Raw genomic sequence first — 9,400 nt, 5'->3', positions numbered from 1 at the left:
GATGAGTAACGCTGAGAAGGTCCGCTTTCTCGACGTACCCGTCTCGCAAGGGGGGGCTGGTTGGTGTTACTGTCAGCCGCAGCGGCCCCGCTCACCCCCGCCCGTCGGGGGGGGCGCGAGACCCGCACGCGGCCTCCCCGGAGGGTTCTCGACAGTAAGAAGCAGTCCTCCGTGCCGCAACTCGGCCGCCTCGGCCGTCGAGTCCCGTGCACTGTCTGCTTCCCAGCAGCCCTGGTCCTCTTCAACGCCCTCCAGCTCTGGGCCCCCAGGGCCCCCCTGGAGGAGACAGCGAAGAGGAGACCATCGCCCATCAGCAGCCGCGGGGCAGCGGCCGTCATGGGAACACCTCAGGGGGATCGAGGCTACCATTGGGCCCGACCCCAGCCACATCGCTGGGAAGTCGGATAGGGACGGATCCTGCCCCGTCCCTCCATCTGCTGGCCCCCTCCGGGGGGCTGGCGCCCACTTACTCTCAAAAAGGAGAGTTTCCTCTCTCTCTGGGTTACCACAGCCGCTCTCACCCTCTGCACGACGGTGAACGGCAAACTCGACGTTGCGTCATGGCGAAGCGCAATGTCGAGTATAAACACCAGCCTCAGCACTCTCAGACAGACAGTGCGTGAGCCGGACAATCGCCAGGCAGGAAAAACAGCAGAGCCGATCTCCTCCCCGGGGGTCCTCCCCCGGCAAGGAATCCGTACTGCTAGCCATCGAACCACCCTCCGCGGGGGCGATGAAGCAGATCAAACCTCTAGTCCCCCTGTCACAGTTCTGGGAGCCTGGTCTCAGCTTCCCAGACTGTCAGGCTGGCTGAGGAAGACGATCCGTCTCGGCTACGCGATTCAGTTCGCTACACGTCCGCCCAAGTTCCGGGGCGTCCTTTTTACCTCAGTCAGAGGCAGGGATGCCCCCGTACTTCGGGCGGAGGTCGCCTCCCTTCTGGTGAAGGGAGCGATCGAGCCCGTCCCACCGGCCGAGATGTTCAGCGGGTTCTACAGCCCGTACTTCATTGTCCCCAAGAAAGGCGGAGGGTTGCGCCCTATCTTGGATCTGCGTGTTCTGAACAGGCACCTACACAAGCTGCCTTTCAGGATGGTCACGCAGAAGCGCATCCTGGCGTCCGTCAGGCGTCAGGACTGGTTCATGGCAATCGACCTGAAGGACGCGTACTTTCATGTCTCGATCCTCCCTCGACATCGGCCGTTCCGACGGTTCGCGTTCGAGGGACGGGCATATCAGTACAGGGTCCTCCCCTTCGGTCTGTCCCTGTCTCCACGAGTCTTTACGAAGGTCGTGGAAGCCGCCCTCCTTCCCCGTAGGGAAGGAGGTGTGCGGGTACTAACTATCTCGACGACTGGCTCAAGTTTTGGCACACTCTCGAGATCTGTTGTGTACACACAGGGACCTGGTGCTCCGGCACCTAGATCGGTGGGGCTACAGGTCAACTGAGAAAAGAGCAAGCTCTCCCCGGTGCAGAGCATCCTCTTTCTCGGTATGGAACTCGACTCTGTCCTCACGAGCGGCCCCGCTCACCCCCACCCGGGGGGGGCGGCGAGGAGCGCGACTGCGCGCCCGTCAGTGTTGAACTGCCTGAGATCAGACAGTCAGCGGTCCCCCTGTAACAAGAGGCTCCTGGGATTCATGGCATCCTCGGCGGGGGTGGCCCCCCTCGGGTCGATGCACATACGACCGCTCCAACACTGGCTGCAGAGTCAAGTTCCTTGGAGAGCGTGGCACACCGGCAGCAGGCGTTGGTCACACGCTTTTCTGCCGACACACCCTAACCCCCTGGTCTCCATGACCTTCTTGCGGACAGGGGTCCCTTTGGGATCCTCCCTGCAAGGTTGGGGTGCCGTGTGCAACGGGCAAGCAGTGTCGGGGCGGTGGACGGGCCCCCGCCTGCGTTGGCATTCAACTGCCTAGAGTTGTTGGTTGTGCTACTTGCATTGAGGAGGTACTACCTCTCGTGCAGGGAAGCACGTGCTGGTCCGGTCGGACAGCACAGCTGCTGTGGCGTATTCTTTCACTCACAGCAGCTAACATGACTCGCCCGACGCCTCCTCCTCTGGAGTCAGCAGGTGATCAGCTCCCTGCGAGCCACACACATCCCAGGCGTCCTGAACCAGACAGCCGATGGCTCTCTCGTCAGTTGACGCCTGCGGAGAGTGGCGACTCCCTCCCCGCGCAGCCGGCTCATTTGGGGGCAGTTGGCCAGGCACAGGTGGTCCTGTTGCCTCCCCGGACTCCCCCATTGTCCGCTTGGTACTCCCTGTCCGAGGTACCCTCGGCACGGATGCCCTTGCGCACAGCTGGCCGCGGGACAAGCGGAAGTACGCTTCCCCCCAGTGAGCCTCATTGCACAGGGCCTGTGCAAGGCCAGGGAAGAGGAGCATCAAGTGGTACTAGTTACGCCCCTTCGGCCTAACCAGGACTTGGTTCTCGGAGCTGAGGCTCTGACAACAACTCCCCCCTGGCCGCTCCCCCTGGCGGACAGCTTCCCCAGGGGAAGGGGCACGTTACGGCATCCCAGGCAAAACCTGGTCTCCATGTCTGGACGGGACGAGGAGATCCTGAGTGACCCACCCCCGGTCCGGTTGGGACGTCACTCAGGCTAGGGCTTCGGCCACTGGGCGGCTATACGCCCATAGGTGGCGCCTCTTCTCGTCCTGGTGCTCTTCTCGGCGAGAAGACCCGCGGAGTTGCTCGGTCGGGTACGGCTGTCCCGTCCTCAAGAGAGACGGGGGAGTAACCTCTCCCCCTCCACACTGGGAATGTATGTAGCCGCTACGGCCGCTCATCATGACCCAAGTGCTGGGTAGCCTCTGGGACAGCACGACCTGGTCATTAGGTTCCTAAGGGGCGCGAGAGGGTGACCACCTTACCGCGCTCCGTACCCTCTTGCGACCTAGGTGGCGGGCCTCAAGAGGCCCCGCCCCCTTCGAGCCTCTCGGGGTTGCCGCTCTTTCTCAGTCTTGATAAAGACGGCTTTCCGCATGGCGCTCACCTCCAAGAGGGTAGGGGATCTACAAGCACCCTCCGTGTCCACAGATTGCCTAGAACTCGGGGCCGGGATTCTCACGTTATCTTGAGACCCCGCCCCGGCTACGTGCCCAAGGTTCCCACCACTCTCCCGAGAGACCAGGTGGTGAACCTGCAGGCGCTCCCCACCGGGGAGGAAGACCCAACCTATCCGTGTGTGTCCAGTACGCGCACGGCGCCTCTACTTGGACCGCACGCAGAGCCCAGAAGCTCTGAGCAGCTCTTTGTCTGTTTCGGAGGTCAGCAGAAGGGAGGGCTGTCTCCAAACAGAGGCTGGCGCACTGGATCGTGGATGCCCTCGTTAGGGCATACCGATCTCAATTCGCCCCTGCCCGTTGGGGTGAGGCACACCCCTCATGGGCACTGGCTCAGGGCGCCTCTCTGGCAGACATCTGCAGAGCTGCGGGTTGGGCTATGCCCAACAACTCCGTGAGGTTCTAATACCTACGCGCGGAACCGGTGTCAGCCCGCATCCTGGCAAGGTGTGGGACCGGCAGCCGGTAGGGCTACGCCTGCGGAAGCCCTTCCCCCTCCGGGGGGAGCAGTGGCGATCCCGCCTCACTTCTTTCCCCTCGGGTAAAGAACAGGCATTCCATCCATCACTAAGCACCCTTCCAGGGGACAGGCTGGGCAGAGCAGCCCTGCCCCTTAGGCCGGGGAACAGTTGAGTTATCTCCCACATAGCTCTAACCGGACCTAGTGCTCCAGACGTGGTAACCCCCCCTCCGTGGGCTGTTCCGTCTGATGTATCCTCATGAATGGTTCCCACCTTGGCAACCCATGACCTCCCCAGGTGGACTCCCACCTTGCGGTTAACTCCTGCAGTCCGCACATTCCTCCCATGAGTTCTCCCCTGATGGTGAGACCATGTGGTGTCTCCACTAATTCCTCCCTACGGTAGGTAGTGGCCTCTGCAGCGTTTTTCCCCCCAGGGGGGAATAATGCTTACCCAGTGGCCCGTACGGTGCCGGGCGGCTTCTCGCCATTTAGAGAATCAGGCCTCCGCCCGTGACGGCCGGCGTTAGGGGGCTTCCCAACTTTTTGTGGAAAGCTCTGGGTCCCCCTTCCTCTCCACTGGAAGGTCATAATTTCGCGTTAGCGTGTTCGTCTGACTCGCCCAGGCCAGTCAACGTCGCTCCGCAGAGATTGTGACGCGGCTCAGTGCTGTGGCGTTTTCCATAGGAACCCCATTCTGTCGGTTCGACACAACGTCGAGAGACCGACAGAAAGGGAACGTCTTGGTTACGGATGTAACCTCGGTTCCCTGATGGAGGGAACGAGACGTTGTGTCCCTCATGCCACAACACTGGCCGCCCACCCCAGCGGTCGGGGGAGGATGCTTTAGGCTCCTCAGACCAAAGGTGAATGAATGAAGCACCGGCTTCCCTCTTATACCCGGACATCCGGGGAGGAGCCCGGCATGCAAATTTCATTCGCCAATTTTCATTGGCCTTTTCTAAATACTCAGAAGATGATAGGTTCTCAAGACAAACCCCATTCTGTCGGTTCGACACAACGTCTCTTCCCTCCATCAGGGAACCGAGGTTACATCCGTAACCAAGACGTTCTAGGGTCGAGGGCCTTATAACAGCCACCTTATATGCTTTAGGCACATGTCCTAATGTCAGAGATGAGTTAATAATACCAAGAAAGGATCTATAATTTCTGGGAGCATCTCTTTCAGTAGATTTGTAGGTATAGGGTCTAGATGCATGTTGTTGATTTAGATGATTAATAATTTTAGACAGCTCATCTTGATCTACGGTATAAAATAATTGCATTTTCTCCTTAAGGGCGCTGTAGTTAGTTTGTTCAGCGGGTTTCACTTCTGATTGCATTGTTATAATTTTTTCTCTAATATCTTGGATTTTATATGTGAAGTAGTTCATAAATTCATCACTGCTATGCTGATATACAGGATCAGAAGTCACTGACGATTTATTTTTTGTTATTTAGCCACGTGTTAAATAAAAACCTAGGGTTGTGCTGGTTTTCTTCTATTAGTGATGAAAAGTAGGCGGATCTAGAAGTTTTTAGGGCTTTCCTGTATTTTCGAATACTATCCTTCCATGCTGTACGAAATACCTCTAATTTAGTTTTCTTAAAGTTGCGCTCCATTTTTCGGGCCGCTTTCTTTAGAGCCTGAGTGTGTTCATTATACCACGGTGTGGGGCTGCCATTTTTAATCTTCTTTAAACGTAGGGAGCAACTTTGTCTAGCGTTACCGAGAAGGTGGAATTAAAATTTTCAGTGGTAATGTCAAGATCTTCAACGTTATTTCTCATGCTAGCGATTTGAGACAATTCGGGCAGATTATCGAGAAACGCATCTTTGGTAGTTGAAGTTATTGTTCTACCATATTTGTAACAATGAGTTTTATTTGCAGCCGTAGGCCAGTGAAGCAAACATAATACCAGATAATGATCCGAAATGTCTTCACTCTGCTGAAGGATTTTAACGTCGTCCACATTTATACCGTAAGACAGTATTAAATCTAAAGTATGATTACGAAGGTGAGTGGGTCCTGACACATGTTGACTAATGCCCATGGAGTTAAGAGTGTCTTTGAAAGCCATTCCTAAGGCATCTGTATCGTTATCTACATGGATGTTAAAGTCACCAACGACAAGGACTCTATCTGCGGCCAGTACTAGTTCGGATAAGAACCCACCAAATTCTTTAATAAAATCTGTGTGGTGCCCTGGAGGCCTATATACAATAGCTAGAATAAATTTAAAAAATGTTTTATCCTCAGTATTAGGTGTTGAAACATGAAGTACCATGACTTCAAAAGAATTATATTTAGAGTTAGACTTCTGGGAAATGCTAATCATAGCACATCATATGGAACAGACAACATGGGAGGATTGAAACGAAATACAATTTATTTTCATGAGGTGCATGACATGAAACAGAACCCAAGTGCAGACAGCTCTCAACAAAAAACATTTTATTTAACATGGGACAAAAGATAACTCAAAATCCCTCGAGGGGGAAAACAAGAACAATATACTTGACAAAATAAAACTTAACTTAAAGACAGACCTGAGACAATTATAGTGGCCAAACGGATGTAAATCCAAACAATTTATAGTGACCTACTAGGGCTGCAACAACTAATCGATAAAATCGATAATAATCGTTAATGAAATTCGTTGTCAATGAATTTCATTATCGATTAGTTGGTCTGTGACGTCACTTGCGAGCTGCGCAGTTATAAATCAAGCGCGTCTTCCCTTTTAAAATTACCATTTTAGATGTGTCTCTCCGTGCAGGATGAGCTGCGCAGTTTTAAATGCAGACGTGGTTCTCCGTGGATGTGTCTCTTCGTGCAGCGCGAGATGCGCAGTTTTAAAGTCACACTTGTCTCTCCGTGCTGCACGAGATGCGCAGTTTTAAAGTCACACTTGTCTCTCCGTGCTGCACGAGATGCGCAGTTTTAAAGTCACACTTGTCTCTCCGTGCTGCACGAGATGCGCAGTTTTAAAGTCACACTTGTCTCTCCGTGCTGCACGAGATGCGCAGTTTTAAAGTCACACTTGTCTCTCCGTGCTGCACGAGATGCGCAGTTTTAAAGTCACACTTGTCTCTCCGTGCTGCACGAGATGCGCAGTTTTAAAGTCACACTTGTCTCTCCGTGCTGCACGAGATGCGCAGTTTTAAAGTCACACTTGTCTCTCCGTGCTGCACGAGATGCGCAGTTTTAAAGTCACACTTGTCTCTCCGTGCTGCACGAGATGCGCAGTTTTAAAGTCACACTTGTCTCTCCGTGCTGCACGAGATGCGCAGTTTTAAAGTCACACTTGTCTCTCCGTGCTGCATGAGGTGCGCAGTTTTATTAGTAAAACCCAATTGTGGCGTTTGCACTTTGCAAGTACATATAGGCTAAATACCCTGATTTGGTGTTTATTAGTTCAGAGGTGGGTAACGAAGTACATTTACTTGAGTACTGTAGTTAAGTACACTTTATAGGTATTTTACTTAAGTATTACTTTTTCTGTTTACTTTTTACTGTACTTCACTACATTTGAATGACAAATATCTCACTTTTCATGGCACAAAAAAAATATTTCCTTGGCCAACCCTCCCCTCGCTCCCACGTTTGGGAGAGACTATTGTCAGTTGCTTCTAATATGACACACCTGAATCAACTCACCAGGTGTGTTAATTATGGAGACATTCACAACATTTTGGGAGAAGGCTAATGAGTTCAGTTGTGTATACTTTTCCCATATCTGATTTACTTATTATAAACAAAAGATGTAATTACATTTTTATCCGATTAATCGATTAATCAAAAAATAATCATCAAACTAATCGATTATCAAAATAATCGTTAGTTGCAGCCCTATGACCTACAGTTTAAAAAAATGATAAGGTAAAATGGGATGCTTTGTGTGTGTTGTATGTTGTCTGCCTGATGAGAGAGAGGCTGCCAATGATGATTGTAGAGAAAGACTGGTGGGGCAATAAGCTGATTTTTGATGACAATTAAACAGACAGTGTTATCATTTTTTGTAGCCTTAAATTTTTCACTTTTCCTTCAGTTTTTATTGTAAGCAATAAGCTACTTGCTGCAGAGAAAGCATATTATTAAATAGTGTTTAAACAACAGGTCCTGTGTCACTGTCTTATGGCGGTTTTTCTTGCATCTTTTTCCAGTTGTTGGATTCTCAGCTTTAACTTTCAACTTTATTAACTTTTCAGCTATATTCCTTTTTGTGCGGAGGTAGAGCTTGTACACAGTCTTTATCTTCTTTGCATTATTCTGTAGGAACAGAAAAAATGATTTGATGGGGTACTATTGGCATTTTCCTTGCTTACTGTTTGAATATATTGTAGCAAAGATTATTATATAGTATGATTTAATTTATTTGTATTAAAATAGGCTATATGAATATATTTGAACACTTTATACTTGCTGCATGCATTGAGTCATTTAGGAATTTCTTGCCAATCTTTCCCTCTGGTTTCGTTATTTTCATTTTCGTACCTTTGAGGTTTAAATTCTTCACACATTTTGCAGAAGGTGGCGGTAATGCACCAATACATGTTAATATGTTAACCGCGTTAAACACATAAGAAGAAGAAGAGCTCCAATCACCGCTCTCTTTTCCTTAACGGATCGATTTGATCAAAGCTTGACTTGTAGGGCTGCTGAATATTAGTGTGCACACGCAATTATCTGAACTAGATGAACCTGACTCAAATTAGTCAGATCACATGATCTTCAATTTACCATTATGGAACCGAATTAAGCGTGACTGATGAGTTCGGTTCATTCAAGTCAGGTGTTGGCTTTAATCTCCACTTTTCTTAGCGGCCTTTTATGGAACAGCCCTCAGGGGCAACAGGACAAGACGGGGAAGAAGACAAACGATCCAGCACAGGACAGCAAACACAAGGGCATTAAATAGCAGAGGAACAAAAGAGGCATAACAAGGGAAACAGGTGAAGGGCGTGAACTGATAATGGGATAATCAGTAAGGAAACAAAGGGGCGGGGCAAAGACGCAGGACGGGAGAGCACAAGGCACAATCAATGGCCTTGTGCCTCCAAAACAAACACAAGAAATGGGGCTGTCATGATCTCGTCGGCCAGAAAAAGAGATACAGCTGCTAGGAAGGTGGGATCATGACAATTTATGGTTAAAAGGAAGACCAAATTATCGAGTAACCTTCTCCAAAGTCTGCGAAAAGGACATTTTTCTCCATGGGGAGTGAACGTTTTTGAGTCACGTATTTGAGTAAGTGTATTTGCTTCTTCTTGGGTCAAACAATTAAATAAATCTACAGACTGTCAGGAATCTGAGGGGTAAAGAACCCAAGCGCAGGCAGCAGTGGTGGTGAATAGGTTAACACAGATTTTATTTTAAATAAACAAAACAAAAACCCACGAGGGGGTGTAGAACAAGAACATAATATGCAAACACAGAACAAAGACTAACCAAACACTAGACTGACAAACACTTGACAAAGTTAACTAAACTGGACACTTACTAGACTCACGAAACAGCAACAACCGGAACACGAACAGGCAAAAACAGCAAGCACAGGATTCACACAAGAACAGGGGTACACTGGACGCAGGCAGACTGAATACAATGACCAAGCATAGGACAATGACACATGAGGGTATTATATAGGGAGACAGACAAAGGATAATTAGCAAGGGGCAGGTGTGGGTAACGAAACACTCAGGGAAAGTTAACGAGGAAATGAGATGGCGGGAACAGAGACGCGACCGGAGAGAGAGGGCATGGAAGGCCGAAAGGTCAACAATCTCTCTCTTCACATTAGTGTTGTCACGGTACCAAAATTTCAGTAGTCGGTACCAATACCAGTAAAATTCCACGGTTCTC

This window comes from Triplophysa rosa, linkage group LG10 (genome assembly GCF_024868665.1).
Source record: "Triplophysa rosa linkage group LG10, Trosa_1v2, whole genome shotgun sequence".
Classification (NCBI taxonomy): domain Eukaryota; kingdom Metazoa; phylum Chordata; class Actinopteri; order Cypriniformes; family Nemacheilidae; genus Triplophysa; species Triplophysa rosa.
Note: the sequence above shows the minus strand (reverse complement) of the source record.